The following is a 20,914-nucleotide window of genomic DNA, read 5'->3' on the forward strand; positions in this document are numbered from 1 at the left end:
AAGGCAGGTGTGTACCGGAGCAGACGTCGCATAAATGCAATGATTTTGTGCCTCTACACCTGTTCGGTGTACCGTTACAAATGGACCATTGATCCTAAACTTTCTGAGTCAAGGTCTCATATTTACAAGGTGCTTATTGACAATCTGAGCCGGCGAATGGCTCTGTGTCCGTATATTCGCTATATACTGCCCGCAATATCTTGTAGAAAGCTCACAGTGTCTACAAATGTATAAATAGTTCTCTTTGGAGAATTTAATTAGATCCATTCATACCTTACCTTATAATGAGGACTTAAAGGGCTTTTATAACTAAGTAAAACAAGCTTAACGGGACTGTCCAGGACTTATATATTAATGACCGATTTTAGGATAAGTCATCAACAGGGTGGGACTGGGCTGGCGGGGTACCCTCCTGCAGAGGAGAGGGGGAGAAGAGAATGAAGAAAAAAAAAACCTGCGGTTTTAAGGGGCACGGGCCCTTTAAAAGCGCAGGCACAGTGTATGCAGGGACGCGCGCACGCGGCGCTCATTACCTGAACCGCCGCGACACACGTCCCAGTGAAGCAGCTGAAACTGCGCGTCTCCCTTCCCCGGCCAGCATATGATGTCATCGTCATGCGCCTGCTGTGAAGGAGGTGCGCAACTCAGCCGCCGGAGAAGAAGGACACCGCACGGGAGCGCAGGAAGGTAAGAGGTGTCTGTGTCTGTGTGTGTGTCTGTGTGTGTCTGTGTGTATATGAGTGGATGCAGAATGGGATGGGCCGCTGGCTGGACACACAAGGGGGGGCCCGCTGGACACACAAGGGGGGACCCTGGCTGGACACACAAGGGGGGGCCCGCCTGGACACACAAGAGGGGCCTTGCTGGACACACAAGGGGGAGCCCTGGCTGGACACACAAGGGGGAACCCTGGCTGGACACACAAGGGGGAGCCCTGGCTGGACACACAAGGGGGGAGCTGACTGGACACACAAGAGTGAACCCTGACTGGACACACAAGGGGGAACCCTGGCTTGACACACAAGGGGGGGAGCCTGGCTGGACACATAAGGGGGAGCCTGGCTGGACACATGGGAAAGGGGGGGCAGGATGGCTATATGGGGGGCAGGCTGGACACACAAGGGGGGGCCCGGCTGGACACACAAGAGGGGCCTTGATGGACACACAAGGGGGAGCCCTGGCTGGACACACAAGGGGGAACCCTGGCTGGACACACAAGGGGGAGCCCTGGTTGGACACACAAGGGGGGAGCTGGCTGGACACACAAGAGGGAACCCTGGCTGGACACACAAGGGGGGAACCCTGGCTGGACACACAAGGGGGGGAGTCTGGCTGGACACATAAGGAGGAGCCTGGCTGGACACATGGGAAAGGGGGGGCAGGATGGCTATATGGGGGTGCAGGCTGGATACATGGAGGCCAGGATGGATATGTGGGGGGGATGGATATATGGGGGGGCCGGATATATGGGGGGCGGGGCAGGCTGGACACATGATGGCCAGTATGGATATGTGAGGGGGCAGGCTGGACACATGAGGGGCTAGGATAGATATGTGGGGGGGGCAGGCTCGATACACATGGGCTAGGATAAATATATGGAGGGGCCACGCTGGACATATGGGGGCCAGAATGGATATATGGGGGGGTGTCAGGATGGATATATGCAGGGGGGAAGGGCAGGATGGATATATGAGGGGGCAGGCTGGACACATGGAGGCCAGGATGGATATATGGGGGGGCAGGCTGGAAACATGGAGGCCAGGATGGATATATTGTGGGGGGCAGGCTGGATACATGGAGGCCAGGATGGATATGTAGGGGGGCATGCTGGACACATGGAAGCCAGGATGGATATATAGGGGGGCAGGCTGGACACATGGGGCTTTAGGACGGATATATGGGAGGGCAGGCTGGACACATGGAGGCCAGGACAGATATATGGGGGGGCAGGCTGGACACATGGAGGCCAGGATGGATATATGGGGGGAACAGGCAGGCCACATGGGGGACTAGGATGGATATATGGGAGGGGGCAGGCTCGATACACGTGGGCTAGGATAAATATATGGAGGGGTCACACTGGACATATGGGGGCCAGAAGGGATATATGGGGGGGTGTCAGGATGGATATATGCAGGGAAGGGGGGGCCAGGATGGATATATGGGGGTGCCAGGCTGAACAAGGGACTTAATTACTGTTTGGGGCCAGATTGAGGAACATACTTTATTAGTTTATGGTGGCCAGTGGGGAACATTATTATTTTAGAGTCCAATTAGGGACATTATTACTTCTGTAATATAATTTACTTTTTAGGAAATTGTTTTCCATGGGATGGGACAAAATCGGGCTCCTGTTACTGTGCAGGGCCGCACTATATTGATTTTTTTCTTCAACTAGTGTAGTGTAGAAGTCGGGGGGTGGAGTGGGAATATTCCCTAGAAGAGATCAGTTATTGATAACTGTGTGTTATTTTCTGCAGAGATGATTCCTGGCTGGAAGAAGTGATGGCCGTCTGTGCCAGATGAAGAAGAAAAGCGAAGATGAAGGACTTCACCTAGAGACGTCACTGGTGAGTCAGTGTATTACATGTACACTTACACTACACACGTGGTCAAAATTGTTGGTACCCCTCGTTTAATGAAAGAAAAACCCACAATGGTCACAGAAATAACTTGAATCTGACAAATATTTTGCTGAACAACCTTTTGAGGCAATCACTGCAATCAAACGATTCCTGTAACTGTCAATGAGACTTCTGCACCTCTCCACAGGTATTTTGGCCACTCCTCATGAGCAAACTGCTCCAGTTGTCTCATGGTTGAAGGTTGCCTTTTCTAGATGTCATGTTTCAGCTCTTTCAGCTCTTTCCAAAGATGCTCAATAGGATTTAGGTCAGGGCTCATAGAAGCCACTTCAGAATAGTCCAATGTTTTCCTCTTAGCCATTGTTGGGTGTTTTTAGCTGTGTGTTTTGGGTCATTATCCTGTTGCAAGACCCATGACCTGCGACTGAGACCACGCTTTCTGACACTGAGCAGCACATTTCTGTCTAGAATCCCTTGATAGTCTTGAGATTTCATTGTACCCTGCACAGATTCAAGACACCCTGTGCCAGATGCAGCAGACCAGCCCCAAAGCATAAAAGAGACTCCTCCATGTTTCACAGTAGGGACAGTGTTCTTATCTTGATATGCTTCATTTTTCCATCTGTGAACATAAAGCTGATGTGCCTTGCCAAAAACTTCCATTTTTGTCTCATCTGTCCATAGGACATTCTCCTAAAAGCTTTGTGACTTGTGAACATGTAGTTTGGCAAATTCCAGTCTGGCTTTTTTATGTTTTTTTTTCAACAATGGTGTTCTCCTTGGTCGTCTCCCATGAAGTCCATTTTAGATCAAACAACGACGGATGGTGCGATCTGACACTGATGTTCCTTGAGCTTGAAGTTCACCTTTAATCTCTTTAGAAGTTATCCTGGGCTCTTGTTACCATTCATATTATCCGTCTCTTTGATTTGTTATCAATTTTCCTCCTGCGGCCACGTCCAGGGAGGTTGGCTACAGTCCCATGGATCTTAAATTTCTGAATAATATGTGCAACTGTAGTTACAGGAACATCAAGCTGCTTGGAGATGGTCTTATAACCTTTACCTTTAACATGCTTGTCTATAATTTTCTTTCTAATCTCCTGAGACAACTCTTTCCTTTGCTTCCTCTGGTCCATGTTGAGTGTGGTACACACCATGTCACCAAACAGCACAGTGAGTATCTGTAGCCCTAAATATAGGCCCACTGACTGATTACAAGATTGTAGACACCTGTGATGCTAATTAGTGGACACAACTTGATTTAACATGTCCCTTTTGTCACATTATTTTCAGGGGTACCATCATTTCTGTCCAGGCCTATTTCATGAGTTTAATTTTTTTTTCATTTCTGTGGAAGCAGGGTTGAAAAGCAATGTCTGTCTTTCATTTGTTCATTTTCATCGATTTTTAATTTATTATTACTTTTGTCAGATTCAATTTTTTTCTGTGACCATTGTGGGTTTTTCTTTCATTAAACGAGGGGTACGAACAATTTTGACCACGTGTGTATATAGTATATACAAAGCTCCTGTGTATGTCACTGGTGATCACTGTATTACCTATACACTATATACAGAGCTCCTGTCTATAATGTCACTGGTGATCACTGTGTTACCTGTACACTGACACTATATACAGAGCTCCTGTGTATAATGTTGCTGGTGGTAATAACAGTGTTGTTAGTTTTGTGGTTTTGTATTCATGATCAGTATTGTAGTATTTGGTCACCTTGGGGTTGTAATATATGGTCTGGTCATAGTTTGGCCATATTTGTTCCTTGTATGTGGTATTATTCGGTCACTATGTAGTGGTAATATGTGATCTAGTCAAGGTGTGGCGATATTTGTCCCTTTTGTATGTGGTATTATTGGTGTTGATATAGTGGACTGTGTTGTGTATGGCGGTCATTCTGTTCTCGCTGATCTTAACTAGGAAAAGATTTTTTTCCATTAGGCCACAGCCCCACCATCAGTATTTGTTCAGTATTTTTCTCAGGAGTGGCTGCCAAAACCAGGAATGGTTGATAAATGCAGAATTGGTGACTTGTTTCTATTATACCTTTTCTCTGATTGTTCATCACCTGTTTTGGCTCCCACTCCTGAGAAAAAATACTGACTGGATACTGACCGAATACTGATAGTAGGGCCGTGGCCTTAGCGATTAAATACTTGGACCAGAGCGGCAGAGATGCACTTACAGGGGTTCTCCGGTGAAAACAAGTAATCACCTCTCCACAGGATCAGTGATAATATTGATTGGTGGGGGTCTGACTGCTTGCACACACCGGCAGAATGTGGAGCTTTTCTCCCCATTAGACTGGAGCGGCATGTGAGATGCGACCACTGATCCATTCATTCTCTCAGTGGCTGTGAGCGCTGCTCTTTTTTGCAAGTCTCTAAGAGAATGAATAGAGCTGCGGTCAGACGTCCCACCTGCCGCAGCATTTTAAAATAGGGATAAGTGTTCTGTCAGGGATAAAACTTCCCCATTCTTCCGATAGGTGCGTTTTCCAATGTTCGGACACAAATGCTCAATAAGTGATCACCTATCCTGTAGAGCCCATGGATCGGTGATAACTTGTTTTAACTAGTGTTGAGCGAGTATGTTCTGTCCGAGTATGCTCGGCCCGAGCTCCGAGTATTTACAGCTGCTCGGTGATATGGTTGAATCGCTCCCGTGTGCATGATTTGCAACTGTTTGACAGCTTTAACCCCTTAACGACATGTCACGTATTAGTACGCGCATGTCGTTATCCTCTGGTTCAGTGAGGGCTGCTGCGCTGAGCCCGCACTGAACCAAGCACATGTCAGCTGATTATTACAGCTTACATGTGCCCGCAACAGGCGCGGGTGGAATCGCGATCCACCCGCGGCTGTTAACATATTAAATGCCGCTGTCAATCTCCGACAGCGGCATTTAACGCGCGCTTCCTGAAAGCGCGTCACTTACCCCTCCCATCGGCGACCCCGTCACATGATCGTGGGTCGCCGATGGGTGGTCATGACAACCCTGGGTCTGCAGCAGACACCAGTGGTTGTAATGATCCTGTCGCTGTGAGCGCCACCTAGTGGTCGGCGCTCATAGCACAGGACCATTTCTGCTGCATACAGGGGATCTGATCGTCCCCTGTATGTAGCAGAGGCGATCGGACAGTTGCTGCTTCTAGTCTCCTATGGAAACTACAGAAGCAAGCAAAAAGTGAAAAAAAAAGTTTTAAAAAATATGAAAAAAAATAAAAAAATATAAAAGTTTAAATCACCCCCCTTTCGCCTCATTCAAAATAAAATCATAAAAAAAAACCCTACATACACATATTTGGTATCGCCGCATTTAGAATTGCCCTATCTATCAATATAAAAAAAGAATTAATGCGATCGGTAAATGGCGTAATGAGAAAAAAATTCTAAACGCCAGAATTACGTTTTTTGGTCGCCGTAAAATTGCAATAAAATGCAATAACGGGCGATCAAAACATCGGATCTACCCCAAAATAGCATCTATAAAAACTTCAGCTCGGTTCACAAAAAATAAGCCCTCACCCTGCCCCAGATCCCGAAAAATGGAGACGCTACGGGTCTCGGAAAATGGCACCATTTTTTTTTTTTACCAAACTTTGGAATTTTTTTTCATCACTTAAATAAAAAAGAACCTATACATGTTTGGTGTCAACGAGCTCTTAATGACATGGAGAATAATAATGGCAGGTCAGTTTTAGCATTCAGTGAACGTGGTAAAAAAAATAAAAAAAAACCTCAGTGGTATTGCACTTTTTTTGCAATTTCACGGCGCTTGGAATTTTTTTCCCGTTTTCCCGTACACGGCATGGTAAAACTAGTAATGGCGTTGAAAAGTACAACTCGTCCCGCAAAAAATAAGCCCTAACATGGCCATATTGACCAAAAAATAAAAACGCTATGGCTCTGGGAACAAGTGGAGCAAAAAGCGAAAATGCAAAAACGGAAAATGCTCCGCGGCTTAAGGGGTTAATACATGTGAGGAATGTCTATTTCTTACACATTCCTCACATGTATTAAAACCGTCAAACAGTCGCAAATCATGCACACGGGAGCGATTCAACCATATCACCGAGCAGCTATAAATACTCGGAGCTCGGCCCGAGCATACTCGCCGAAAGGGTTAACAGAACATACTCGCTCAACACTAGTTTTAACCAAAGAAGCCCTTTAATGCAAACATGTCCATCCCAGTTAGAGTGTCGCCCAGTAGATGTGCAGGAGCCGCCAGTCAATGCTCCACTATAACAGGGAGAGCGGATAACAGATATTTGCATCTTGCTGTAGGTGGGCCCCTAGAGTTAATTTCCCCTGTGGGCCCCAGACACCGCAGTCCGACCCTGGTCATCAATATCAGATCAGTGAGGTTCCAACACACGGCCCCCTCACCAATAAGACAGCAGCTGGAAATACTCAGCGTAGAGCCCAAACAGCACAGCGCTGTACACTGTGTAGTGGCCGATCTTGGTACTGCAGCTCCTATTGAAATGATTGTGATCTGAGCTGTAGTACCTGAAACCAGCCATTGCACAGTGTGCGGAGCTGTGCTATTCCAGCTCTTAACACTGTGTACATCATCTTGCAGAAGTAGCTGATGTCTGGGGATTTCAGGTGTCAGACCCCCACTAATCACTGTATGAGTTCTGCTCTACTCCTTTATTAAAGGGGTGGTCTTGTGTTCCTCTCATCAGAAGCTGAAGATTTACAGTTCTGGCCGGTGGCTTGGCTGAGCCGCTTGTCTGAATTGTGCCCTCTTGCATTCTGTGGGCAGAGGCGGCTTTGCCTCTGCAGAATGGGACAGGCACAGGGGCGCTGAAGTCCACCAGTCTGCAAGTGAGCGCTTCTTGCCAAGGAGACCGGCCACTTCTCAGGTGGTCAGTAACCATAGCAATGAGCTGTACACTGCAGAATTAAAAATCTTTTCCTTCTTGAGAACAGAGAAGATTTTGAATAAGAAGGAAATTGCAAAGTTTCTTGTTTTTACAAGCTCTTTGCAATCTTAGCCTTTTAATACATTCATTTTATTTAGTTATATATTTATTTTACTCTCTTATATAGCGCCGTTAGATTTTGTAGCACCTTACAGACATTATCATCACTGTCCCCATTGGGGCTCACAATATGAATTCCCTATCAGTATGTCTTTGGAGTGTGGGAGGAAACCGGAGAACCCGGAGGAAACCCACACAAACACGGGGAGAACATACAAACTCCTTGCAGATGTTGTCCTTGCTATTATATGAACCCAGCCCCACAGCGTTAATCATTGACCCACCATGTTGCCCACATTCCTCGGCTTTTTTAAGATTTTCTGCAATGAATAAGAACACTGAAGAAAATCTAGATTGATCAACATTTCCTATCACAAATGCAGTTGCTGCAAAACTTGTCCATAGTCCTGTTCCCAGCTGAAAATTGGATACAATTGTATCTTGTGTAGACAATGCTCTGTGAGCTAAATAGCCGGGATCCACTGCTACAAGGCAGGAAACAGACAGATTCTGCTGATGGGTTCTGCTCCCAGAGCATTACTCAGCCTGGACATCTCAGCTCAGAGCAAAACCAGCTATAAGGCTGTGTGCACACCTAGCAGATTTGATGCAGATTTACATGCGTTTTTTCTGCCAGAGAGAAGCGTTTTCACATGCGTTTTTTCAAGCACTTTTCCAAGCAATTTTGAGCATCACTTGGAAAAGTGCTTGACAAGTTGATCACACAATATAAATCCATGCAACCGACATGGATCTATAATGTGTGAACAACTTAGATGCTTTAAATGCAGCATCTATAGTAAAAAAAAGAAAACGTTAATAAATAAAAAAAAACAACGGTATATTCACCTCTCCGGCGGCCCCCGGTCTGCTCTCCGGTCTCCTCCGGTCTGCTCCCGGCCGCGTCTTCTCTCTTCAGCGTCCTGCAGTGTACGGTCAGGACCTGCGGTGACGTCATTTAGTCAGCTGATGGCCACGCGACCATCACCTGATGCCGACGTCAGCGGTCATGCGACCATCACCTGACTAAATGACGTCACCGCAGGTCCTGACAGTACAGACAGCAGACCGGAGGAGACCGGAGAGCAGACCGGGGGCCGCCGGAGAGGTGAATATACAGGTTTTGTTTGTTTTTAACTTTTTTATTTCTTTTTTCACCGCGTGGTAGCCGGGATGAACAGGAGTTGTAGTCTCGTCTTCATCCCAGGTACCACACGCATTGCGAATAAGCTTCAGCGTAATCGCAGTAGAAATGGTCATGCTGCGTTTTGCAAAGTAATGCGAATTCGGCGCGCAAATTAGCGCATCATGTGCACAGCACATCCGAATTCACATGGCTTTGCATGGCAGACTGTTCTACAAACGTTTTCGCGGCCGTAAAAATGCCGCAAAAATGCTACAAAAACGCTGCGTGGGCACATGGCCTAAGGCTGTGTGCCCACAATGCGTTTTTTAAGCGTTTCGGCATGGCAAAAACGCTGCAGAAACGCTTAAAAACGCATGTTAGAAGGTCTGCCATGTTCCCCAATGATAGTCCGCATGTGCTGTGCACATGCTGCGGAAATTTCCACTGCGGATTATCATTGCGGAAAAAAACGCAGCACTACCAATTATTTCGCGTAAGCGCTGCTTTTTCGCCGCCATTGACTTGCATTGGAACAAATGGATTCCTCTTCACTAGATAAGCACATGCGGAATACATGCGTTCAATGTGCGGATGGTACCCGCGTGTGGAGGATGGGAGACTCTCCTCCGGACCCGGGTACCATAGAACCTGTCAAAAAAAATAATAAAATATAAAATAAATGTTATATTTACCTTCTGACGGCCCCCGCTGCGCTCGTCCTCCCATGCCGGCAGCTCGCGATGGACTGAAGGACCTGCGCTGACGTCATAGTCATGTGACAGCAGGTCCTTCAGTGTACCGTGATCTGCCGGCAGCCAGGACGGAGCGAAGCAAGACTGCGGGGGCCATCGGAAGTTAAGTATAGATTTATAGATGGTGGCCTGATTCTAACGCATCGGGTATTCTAGAATATGTATGCGGCAGACCGGGCGCAATCAGCAGAGCGGTGTTTAAATTTGGCGCCAAAATTGCTGATTGGTCGCGGCCAACAACCGCGACCAATCAGCAAAGCGGTGTTGAAATTTAGCGGCTATATCTCTGATTGGTCACGGCCGGCAGTCGCGACTAATCAGCAGGGCGGGGTTTAAATTTTGCGCCAATAATGCTGATTGGTCGCGGCCAGCGAACGTGACCAATCAGCAGAGCGGGGTTTAAATTTTGCGCCAATAATGCTGATTGGTTGCAGCCGCCGGTCGCGACCAATCAGCAAAGCGGTGTTTAAATTTGGCGCCAATAGTGGTGACTGGTCACGGCCACGACCATTCAGCAGAGCGGTGTTTAAATTTGGCGGCAATAATGCTGATTAGTCGCGGCCGGCAATTTGGCGCCAACAATACTGATTAGTCGCGGCCGGCAACCGCGACCAATCAGCAGAGCGGGGTTTAAATTTGGCGCCAAAATTGCTGATTGGTGGCGGCCGGCTGTCTCGACCAATCAGCAGAGCGGGGTTTAAATTTGGCGCCAATAATGCTGATTGGTCGCAATCGCCGCCCGCGACCAATCAGCAGAGCGGTGTTTAAATTTGGCGCCAATACTGCTGATTGGTCGCGGCCGGCAACCGCGACCAATCAGCATAGCGGGGTTTAAATTTGGCGCCAATACTGCTGATTGGTCGCGGACGGCGACCGCGACCAATCAGCAGAGCGGTGTTTAAATTTTGCGCCAATATTGCTGATTGGTCGCGGACGGCGACCGCGACTAATCAGCAGAGCGATGTTTAAATTTGGCGCCAATACTGCTGATTGATCTCGGCCAGCGACCGCGATCAATCAGCAGAGCGGTGTTTAAATTTGGCGCCAGTAATGCTGATTAGTCGCGGCCGGCATCCGCGACCAACTAGCGGAGCGGGTTTAAACTTGGCGCCAAAATCGCTGATTGGTCGCGTCTGGCGTCCGCGACCAATCAGCACAGCAGTGTTTAAATGTGGCGGCAAGATCGGTGATTGGTCGCGGCCGCTATTTAAATGTGGCGCCCAAATCGGTGATTGGTCACGGGCAGCGGCCGCGACCAATCAGCAGAGCGGTGTTTAACTTTAGCGCCAAGATCACTGATTGGTCGCGTGTGGAGAGCGAGACCAATCAGTGAATCGTATTGGTGAGGACCGGGGAGCGGAATCGTATTAGTGAGGACCGGGGAGCGCCGCTGCCTGTGCGGCTACTTCCGCTGCGAGAAGCCGGGAGATGAGCGACTGCTCGCAGCAGAAGTATCCGGACCCGCAGCGCCGCTCCCCGGTCCTCCCTTGACACCCTAGCCGCTGATGTCCCCACAGTATCCGCATGGTGTTACAAAGGTCCGGACATTTGTGTTAAAAATCGGTGATTGGTCGCTGGCGCTGCCCGCGACCAATCACCGATTTGGGCGCCAAATTTAAATATCGGCCGCGACCAATCACCGATCTTGGCTCCACATTTAAACACCGCTGTGCTGATTGGTCGCCGACGCTTGGCGCGACCAATCACCGATTTTGGCGCCACATTTAAATAGCGTCCGCGACCAATCAGTACAGCGGTGTTTAAATGTGGAGCCAAGATCGGTGATTGGTCGCGGCCGATATTTAAATTTGGCGCCCAAATCGGTGATTGGTCGCGGGCAGCGTCCGCGACCAATCAGCACAGTAGTGTTTAACTTTTGCGGCAAGATCAGTGATTGGTCGCGGGCCAAGACCGCGACCAATCACCGATTTGTGCGGCACATTTAAATAGCGGCTGCGACCAATTGGATGTCAGCGCCGCTCCCCGGTCCTCCCTTCACACCCTAGCCGCTGATGTCCCCACAGTATCCGCATGGTGTTACAAAGGTCCGGACAATTGTGTTAAAAATCGCTGATTGGTCGCCGACGCTGGGCGCGACCAATCACCGATTTTGGCGCCACATTTAAATAGTGTCGGCGACCAATCAGCGATTTTTAACACAAATGTCCGGACCTTTGTAACACCATGCAGATACTGTGGGGACATCAGCGGCTAGGGTGTGAAGGGAGGACCGGGGAGCGGCGCTGACATCCATGCGGCTAGGGTGTGAAGGGAGGACCGGGGAGCGGCGCTGACATCCATGCGGCTAGGGTGTGAAGGGAGGACCGTTGAGCGGCGCTGACATCCAATTGGTCGCGGCCGCTATTTAAATGTGCCGCACAAATCGGTGATTGGTCGCGGTCTTGGCCCGCGACCAATCACTGATCTTGCTGCAAAAGTTAAACACTACTGTACTGATTGGTCGCGGACGCTGCCCGCGACCAATCACCGATTTGGGCGCCAAATTTAAATATCGGCCGCGACCAATCACCGATCTTGGCTACACGATCTTGGCTCCCGGCTGCATCTCCGTCCTGCAGATGGGTCCGGCGGTCGATGTCCTTCTGCTGGTACCGGCCGGGAGATGAGCGCCTCGCGGCGCTCATCTCCCGGCTGCATCGCCGCTGAGCTCCGTCCCGCAGATGAGCCGCTAACGGCCGCCATCTTTTTTCAGAAATCCCGCGGCGCTGATTGGCCGCTGCCGGACCAATGAGCGACGCGGGATTTCCAGGATAGACGGACAAACAGACAGACAGACAGACGGGATAAGACAATTATACAGTAGATTTTTTTATTTTTAACCAGTCTTTGGGGTCACACTATATAAATCCATGCCATTTTCATGGATTTCTATAGTGTGACCAAATTGACAAGCACTTTCCAAGTGATGCTAAAATCGCTTGTAAAGCGCTTGTCAACCCGCATGTGGAAATGCATGTGAAGAACGCTTCACTTCTGCATGTCCCTGGCAGGAAAAACGCATGTACAATCCGCATGTACAATCCGCATGTACAATCCGCATATACAATCCGCATGTACAATCCGCATGTACAATCCGCATGTACAATCCGCATGTACAATCCGCATGCACAATCCGCATGTACAATCCGCATGTACAATCCGCATGTACAATCCGCATGCGTTTTTTCTGCCAGGGAGATGCAGAAACGCTCAGGAAAAATCCGGAGCTTTTGTGCATCGTGGGCACATAGCCTAAGTCTCTGCATTTGTCTGCTTACACATCTGTACATTTCTGAACACATTCAGGAAAAATTGCAGTACATTTGTTAAAATTGGGCATATAGCATACTATAGGTGCTTCTCACAAAATTAGAATATCATCAAAAAGTTAATTTATTTCAGTTCTTCAATACAAAAAGTAAAACTCATATTATATAGAGTCATTACAGACAGAGTGATCTATTTTAAGTGTTTATTTCTGTTAATGCTATTATCTCAGTAAATTAGAATACTTTATAACACCAGCTTGAAAAATGTTTTTAAAATCTGAAATGTTATCCTACTGAAATGTATGTTCAGTAAATGCCCTCAATACTTGGCCAGGCTCCTTTTACATCAATTACTGCATCAATGCGGCAATGTGGCATGGAGGCGATCAGCCTGTGACACTGCTGAGGTGTTATGGAAGCCCAGGTGGCTTTGATAGAAGCCTTCAGCTCGTCTGCATTGTTGGGTCTGGTGTCTCTCATCTTTCTCTTGACAATACCCCATAGATTCTCTATAATAGATTCTCTATGGGGTTAAGGTCAGGTGAGTTTGCTGCCAATCAAGCACAGTGATACTGTTGTGTAAACCAGGTATTGGTACTTTTGTGGACAGGTGCCAAGTCGTGCTGGAAAATGACATTTCCATCTCCATAAAGCTTGTGGGCAGAGGGAAGCATGAAGGGCTCTACAATGTCCTGGTAGACGGGTGCGCTGACTTTGGTCTTGATAAAACACAGTGGACCTCCACCAGCAGATGACATGGCTCCCCAAACCATCACTGATTGTGGAGCCTTCACACTAGACCTCCAGCAGCTTGGATTGTGGCCTCTCCACTCTTCCTCCAGACTCTGGGACCTTGATTTCCAAATTAAATGCAAAATTTACTTTCATCGGAAAACAACACCTTGGACCACTGAGCAACAGTCCAGGTGTTTTTCTCCTTGGCCCAGGTAAGACGCTTCTGGCGTTGTCTATTGGTGATGAGTGGCTCAACACAAGGAATGTGACACTTGTAGCCCATGTCCTGGATACGTCTGTGTGTGATGGCTCTTGAAGCAATGACTCCAGCAGCAGTCCACTCCTTGTGAATCTTCCCCAAATGTTTGAATGGCCTTTCCTTAACAATCTTTTCAAGGCTGCGGTTATCCCGGTTGCTTGTGCACCTCTTCCTACCACACTTTTTCTTTCCACTCAACTTTCCATAAATATGCTTGGATACAGCACTCTGTTAACAGCCAGCTTCTTTAGCAATGACCTTTTGTGGTTTACACTCCTTGTGGAGTGTGTCAATGACTGCTTTCTGGACATCTGTCAAGTCAGCAGTCTTCCCCATGATTGTGGAGCCTACTGAAACAGACAAAGGGACCTTTTTAAATGCGTAAGAAGCCTTTGCAGGTGATTTTTGTTAATTATTCTAATTTACTGAGATAATGACTTTGTGTTTTCATTGGCTGTAAGCCATCATTATCAACATTAACAGAAATAAACACTTGAAATAGATCACTCTGTAATGACTCTGTATAATATATGAGTTTCACTTTTTGGATTGAAGAACTGAAATAAATTAACTTTTTGATGATATTCTAATTTTGTGAGAAGCACCTGTATGTTTGATGCATCTCATTAGCTAAGCTCAACCTCTTCCTTGCTTCACCTCAATTTGAGCCATAAATTGTGATATTTCATTTTGGTGCATTTTATGACTCCTTTTTGTCACACTTTTCTCATAACTATTTTTTGTATAACTGAGGGAAAATAACAAAATCTTATTTGTTGTACTCAAGTTTTCACAGAAACATCTGATAAAGTGTTGACTTATTTTTCTGGGTTAAACTCTTCCTTTTGGCCCTCTATATATTTGAGTTTGACAGCCCTGATGTAGATGGATGATGATGTGGCAAGAAGGGGCAGAGGGGCAGAGCCTCCTGGCTCTCAGCTTCGCTCTCCACTGCTCACAGGAGACAGCAGTTACTTCACAAATGTAACTGATAGAAAAGATGTCACGTAAGAGGGGGTCAGGGGAGCGATGTGCTGCAGGAGGGGGAGGTTTAGACAGGGGAGCGATCTGCTGCAGGAGTGGGAGAATTAAGCGGTGAGAAATATGCTGCAGGACGGGGAGGGTTAGGCAGGGGAGCAATGTGCTGCAGGTGGAAGGAGAATCTGTGACTACAGCCCAGTGTTTAAGGTTTATTGGAGCCTGTCTTTTATATATTTTATTGTTTTTTTTTCTGACAAAACTGCATAACATCTGACATGAAGTCCGCTTAGCAGTCACTGTCCCTGTAGATTGTTACTGTCCAGGTTCACTGCGGTCTCTTTTTGTTTTTAGTGCCAATCTGACAGCAGTGAAGGTTCCGCTGATAATGGCGGTCGGGTTCCGAATAGAATGTTCATGTCTGTTCTCATTGTAGTAACATCACGGAATATGCTAATTTCTTCTGACCACACCCGATGACTGAATAAAGGCGCCTCACCCACTTGTCTATGTCATCACTTTGTGGTGTCACAATGATCTAAGGGGATAAAAAAACGCTCCTGGCAGCTTTACAGTCATTCGTCCCTTCGTGTTAAAGGAGCAGGATGATAGAGCCGCACCATGCCAGCCAGAAGAAAAGAAAGTGGAGCCCTTCAAGATGATGAAGCAAGAAAGCAGACTGTGGAAGGCCATCCAGGACCAAGAGCATCATGAGGGCCTGGTAACGTATACTACACAACTGTTCTGTATATGCTCATGCCATGTAAACCTATGGTGGCCGATTCATCAAGGCTGGTGGATTTCTATACCAGCATTCATGAAGCGCCTATTGGAGGAACGTGCACCAAATTCATTAAAAAGACTAAACCTCTTAATGAACTTGACTCATCCTTAAAGGGGTTGTTCCCTTTCAATAAATGAATGTCCCTAGCTGCAGGTCATTTAATTAAAAAAAAGAGGTTCCACCATCTCAGAGCTGCAGCAGCTCAGTGCGCTCAGCTGGGCAGTCCGTCTGATTACATTTGTTGGCTGCGGCAGTATTGAGGTGATGTCAGTGCCATACACAATCCCAGGAATGGGTCAGGACAGCACAGTTTGATTCTTTATACCTGCAGCCAGGGTCATTCATTTATTGAAATATCCCCTTAAAGCTGACGTACTACACCTCAAGAAATGTACTCCAGTCAAAAGATGGAGTCAATTTCAGTCCTATTTTACACCACTTTTCCAGCCTAATTTGTAATAAGTTTTCAGGTAAAGCTAAGCCACAAGCGGTCCAGATAAGCTCTGTTCACTATTTAAGAAGTTAAAAGAGTGGGTGTAAAAAGGTCAGAGTATTCAAATGTAAGTTGCGCAGGAATTTACTGAGATTCAAACAGTTGTGCAACACATTTCTGGTGAAAACTGCTTGATGAAAAATGTTCCTTGAATAATATAACATTTCAGGTTAGTGGTAATAGATTTTATTATGGGACGTTGATCCAGGGAACTAGTCTGATTGCCATATGTGGAGTCGGGAAGGAATTTTTCCCCTAAAATGGGGCAATTAGCATCTGCCTCATGGGGTTTTTGCCTTCCTCTGGATCAACACATTAGCTTTTAGGTTGAACTTGATGGACTTGTGTCTTTCAACCTTAAAACTATGAAACTGTCCCTGTATTGAGGTTCAAGGGTGAAGCCCAGGGTTCATTTGGAACCATCAGAAATGGTGTGTTTTGCGCCCAGTCTGTCCAAGGAAGCCTGTTTGAGCCAACGGCCTCAGAAATATCCTAACATTTCAGAAAGTAGCAATAGTTAGGGTGGCTGAACCATTCTAGCCTTAAGTTTGCCCCTCCAGTCAGCATCTACTATGTAGATGCAATCAAGGCCATGTAATAAGTCTTTATCACTGTACAGGGCTGTAAGAGTGAAGGCCAGAGTTCCTTTGGAACCTGTAGGATAGACTGGCTTTTGCCAAGTCTTTCCAAAGAAGCTTTTTTGAGCCATAGGCCTCAGACAGGTCCTAACAAGAAAGTGGCATTAGATAGGTTTTTCTTTAGTTAGGATTGATTCAACTACTCAAGCTTCAAGCGCACTCCTCCGGCCAGCAGCTACTCTGTAGATGCAACCCTGGGCCTATGGTAAGTATCTATCCCTGTACAGGGGTGTAATGGTAAAAACCTGGGTTCCCTTGGGATCTGCAGAATGGAGTAGCTTGCGCCAAGTCTGTCCGAGGAAGTCTGTTTGAGCCAACAGCCTTAAACAGATCCCAGTATTTAGGAAAAAAAAAAGCTTCAGTTAGAGTTGAATCAACCACTATAGCCTCAAGCTCGCTCCTCCGGCCAGCAGCTACTCTGTAGATGCAGCCCTGGGCCTATGGTAAGTATCTATCCATGTACAGGCGTGTAATGGTAAAGGCCAGGGTTCCCTTGGGATCTGCAGAATGGAGTAGCTTGCGCCAAGTCTGTCCGAGAAAGCCTTTTTGAGCTGATGGATTTAAACAAATTTCAACATTTAGGAAAAAAGCATTAATCTATTTCAGTTAGAGTTAATTCAATTACTCTAGCATAAAGATCCTAATTCACTTTGTCTAAAGGAAGTTAGTTGGCAAATTTTTATTGTGTGAGCAATGAGGTTATGGAACTCTCTACCACATGAACTTGAAATACTAAATTTTCTAAAAAAAATTCAAGGAGGGCATATGTGTGCCTTTCTTGAATAATATAAAATTGCAGGTTATCCGTACTAGATTTTGTTATGGGACGTTGATCCAGGGAACTAGTCTGATTGCCATATGTGGAGTCGGGAAGGAATTTTTCCTCTAATATGGGGCAATTAGCATCTGCCTCATGGGGTTTTTGCCTTCCTCTGGATCAACACATTAGCTTTTAGGTTGAACTTGATGGACTTGTGTCTTTCAACCTTAAAACTATGAAACTGTCCATGTATTGAGGTTCAAGGGTGAAGCCCAGGGTTCATTTGGAAACATCAGAAATGGTGTGTTTTGCGCCCAGTCTGTCCAAGGAAGCCTGTTTGAGCCAACGGCCTCAGAAATATCCTAACATTTAAGAAAGTAGCAATAGTTAGGGTTGGCTGAACCATTCTAGCCTTAAGTTTGCCCCTCCAGTCAGTATCTACTATGTAGATGCAATCAAGGCCCTGCAATAAGTCTTTATCGCTGTACAGAGCTGAAAGAGTGAAGGCCAGAGTTCCTTTGGAACCTGTAGGATAGACTGGCTTTTGCCAAGTCTTTCCAAAGAAGCTTTTTTGAGCCATAGGCCTCAGACAGGTCCTAACAAGAAAGTGGCATTAGATAGGTTTTTCTTTAGTTAGGATTGATTCAACTACTCAAGCCTCAAGCGCACTCCTCCGGCCAGCAGCTACTCTGTAGATGCAACCCTGGGCCTATGGTAAGTATCTATCCCTGTACAGGGGTGTTATGGTAAAAAACAGGGTTCCCTTGGGATCTGCAGAATGGAGTAGCTTGCGCCAAGTCTGTCCGAGGAAGTCTGTTTGAGCCAACAGCCTTAAACAGATCCCAGTATTTAGGAAAAAAAAGCTTTAGTTAGAGTTGAATCAACCACTATAGCCTCAAGCTCGCTCCTCCGGCCAGCAGCTACTCTGTAGATGCAGCCCTGGGCCTATGGTAAGTATCTATCCCTGTACAGGGGTGTAATGGTAAAGGACAGGGTTCCCTTGGGATCTGCAGAATGGAGTAGCTTGCGCCAAGTCTGTCCGAGAAAGCCTTTTTGAGCTGATGGATTTAAACAAATTTCAACATTTAGGAAAAAAGCATTAATCTATTTCAGTTAGAGTTAATTCAATTACTCTAGCATAAAGATCCTAATTCACTTTGTCTAAAGGAAGTTAGTTGGCAAATTTTTATTGTGTGAGCAATGAGGTTATGAAACTCTCTACTACATGAAATTGAAATACTTAATTTTCTAAAAAAAATTCAAGGAGGGCATGTGTGTGCCTTTCTTGAATAATATAAAATTGCAGGTTATCCGTACTAGATTTTGTTATGGGACGTTGATCCAGGGAACTAGTCTGATTGCCATATGTGGAGTCGGGAAGGAATTTTTCCCCTAATATGGGGCAATTAGCATCTGCCTCATGGGGTTTTTGCCTTCCTCTGGATCAACACATTAGCTTTTAGGTTGAACTTGATGGACTTGTATCTTTCAACCTTAAAACTATGAAACGGTCCCTGTATAGAGGTTCAAGGGTGAAGCCCAGGGTTCATTTGGAAACATCAGAAATGGTGTGTTTTGCGCCAAGTCTGTCAAAGGAAGCCTGTTTGAGCCAACGGCCTCAGAAATATCTTAACATTTAAGAAAGTAGCAATAGTTAGGGTTGGCTGAACCATTCTAGCCTTAAGTTTGCCCCTCCAGTCAGCATCTACTACGTAGATGCAATCAAGGCCCTGTAATAAGTCTTTATCGCTGTACAGGGCTGTAAGAGTGAAGGCCAGAGTTCCTTTGGAACCTGTAGGATAGACTGGCTTTTGCCAAGTCTTTCCAAAGAAGCTTTTTTGAGCCATAGGCCTCAGACAGGTCCTAACAAGAAAGTGGCATTAGATAGGTTTTTCTTTGGTTAGGATTGATTCAACTACTCAAGCCTCAAGCGCACTCCTCCGGCCAGCAGCTACTCTGTAGATGCAACCCTGGGCCTATGGTAAGTATCTATCCCTGTACAGGGGTGTAATGGTAAAAACCAGGGTTCCCTTGGGATCTGCAGAATGGAGTAGCTTGCGCCAAGTCTGTCCGAGGAAGTCTGTTTGAGCCAACAGCCTTAAACAGATCCCAGTATTTAGGAAAAAAAAGCTTTAGTTAGAGTTGAATCAACCACTATAGCCTCAAGCTCGCTCCTCCGGCCAGCAGCTACTCTGTAGATGCAGCCCTGGGCCTATGGTAAGTATCTATCCCTGTACAGGGGTGTAATGGTAAAGGCCAGGGTTCCCTTGGGATCTGCAGAATGGAGTAGCTTGCGCCAAGTCTGTCCGAGAAAGCCTTTTTGAGCTGATGGATTTAAACAAATTTCAACATTTAGGAAAAAAGCATTAATCTATTTCAGTTAGAGTTAATTCAATTACTCTAGCATAAAGATCCTAATTCACTTTGTCTAAAGGAAGTTAGTTGGCAAATTTTTATTGTGTGAGCAATGAGGTTATGGAACTCTCTACCACATGAACTTGAAATACTAAATTTTCTAAAAAAAATTCAAGGAGGGCATATGTGTGCCTTTCTTGAATAATATAAAATTGCAGGTTATCCGTACTAGATTTTGTTATGGGACGTTGATCCAGGGAACTAGTCTGATTGCCATATGTGGAGTCGGGAAGGAATTTTTCCTCTAATATGGGGCAATTAGCATCTGCCTCATGGGGTTTTTGCCTTCCTCTGGATCAACACATTAGCTTTTAGGTTGAACTTGATGGACTTGTGTCTTTCAACCTTAAAACTATGAAACTGTCCATGTATTGAGGTTCAAGGGTGAAGCCCAGGGTTCATTTGGAAACATCAGAAATGGTGTGTTTTGCGCCCAGTCTGTCCAAGGAAGCCTGTTTGAGCCAACGGCCTCAGAAATATCCTAACATTTAAGAAAGTAGCAATAGTTAGGGTTGGCTGAACCATTCTAGCCTTAAGTTTGCCCCTCCAGTCAGTATCTACTATGTAGATGCAATCAAGGCCCTGCAATAAGTCTTTATCGCTGTACAGAGCTGAAAGAGTGAAGGCCAGAGTTCCTTTGGAACCTGTAGGATAGACTGGCTTTTGCCAAGTCTTTCCAAAGAAGCTTTTTTGAGCCATAGGCCTCAGACAGGTCCTAACAAGAAAGTGGCATTAGATAGGTTTTTCTTTAGTTAGGATTGATTCAACTACTCAAGCCTCAAGCGCACTCCTCCGGCCAGCAGCTACTCTGTAGATGCAACCCTGGGCCTATGGTAAGTATCTATCCCTGTACAGGGGTGTTATGGTAAAAAACAGGGTTCCCTTGGGATCTGCAGAATGGAGTAGCTTGCGCCAAGTCTGTCCGAGGAAGTCTGTTTGAGCCAACAGCCTTAAACAGATCCCAGTATTTAGGAAAAAAAAGCTTTAGTTAGAGTTGAATCAACCACTATAGCCTCAAGCTCGCTCCTCCGGCCAGCAGCTACTCTGTAGATGCAGCCCTGGGCCTATGGTAAGTATCTATCCCTGTACAGGGGTGTAATGGTAAAGGACAGG

The sequence above is a fragment of the Phyllobates terribilis genome, unplaced genomic scaffold, assembly GCF_046119375.1.
Source record: "Phyllobates terribilis strain yellow unplaced genomic scaffold, ASM4611937v1 Scaffold_110__1_contigs__length_5578470, whole genome shotgun sequence".
NCBI classification, from domain to species: Eukaryota; Metazoa; Chordata; class Amphibia; order Anura; family Dendrobatidae; genus Phyllobates; species Phyllobates terribilis.